The 342-nt window shown below is 66.7% G+C and overlaps 1 protein-coding gene across 1 annotated transcript in view; it reads right to left on the bottom strand.

Annotated features, from left to right (window-relative positions):
• The window catches only part of ZMAT5 (zinc finger, matrin-type 5), a gene marked incomplete at its 3' end in the record, with an annotated part of 13,366 nt that overhangs the window by 3,717 nt on the left and 9,307 nt on the right, over positions 1 to 342 (bottom strand). The window lies entirely within an intron of this gene.

The following is a 342-nucleotide window of genomic DNA, read 5'->3' as shown; positions in this document are numbered from 1 at the left end:
GGGCCCCCTGCCACTAAACTCCAGGCATTAATAACTCCGCACCGCGGTGGCACTGTCCCTCCAGGCAGGCCTGCGCACTCTGCAGAGCTCGGCGTGCCCCTGGGAAGCAGCCCCAGGCAGCAGCGCCCCGTTTGCCTCCCTGCGTATGGGGAGAGGTGCGCGGGCATCTCTGGTGCAGGAACGCGCGACAGATGCTCGTGTGCCAAGAGCAGGTGTGTGCCTGCAGGCTGAGGGTTAAATGCCAGCCCGGGGGTCCCTGTGCTCACCTGTGCCTTCTCCTACTCCACCAGACCCCTCCGGTGGGAACCCCCCTCCTCCCTGCACGGGCAGAAGTGGCAGGCA

Source organism: Eurypyga helias, unplaced genomic scaffold, assembly GCF_000690775.1.
Source record: "Eurypyga helias isolate BGI_N326 unplaced genomic scaffold, ASM69077v1 scaffold8158, whole genome shotgun sequence".
In the NCBI taxonomy this organism is placed as follows: Eukaryota; Metazoa; Chordata; class Aves; order Eurypygiformes; family Eurypygidae; genus Eurypyga; species Eurypyga helias.
Note: the sequence above shows the minus strand (reverse complement) of the source record. Positions and strands in the feature narration are given on the sequence as shown.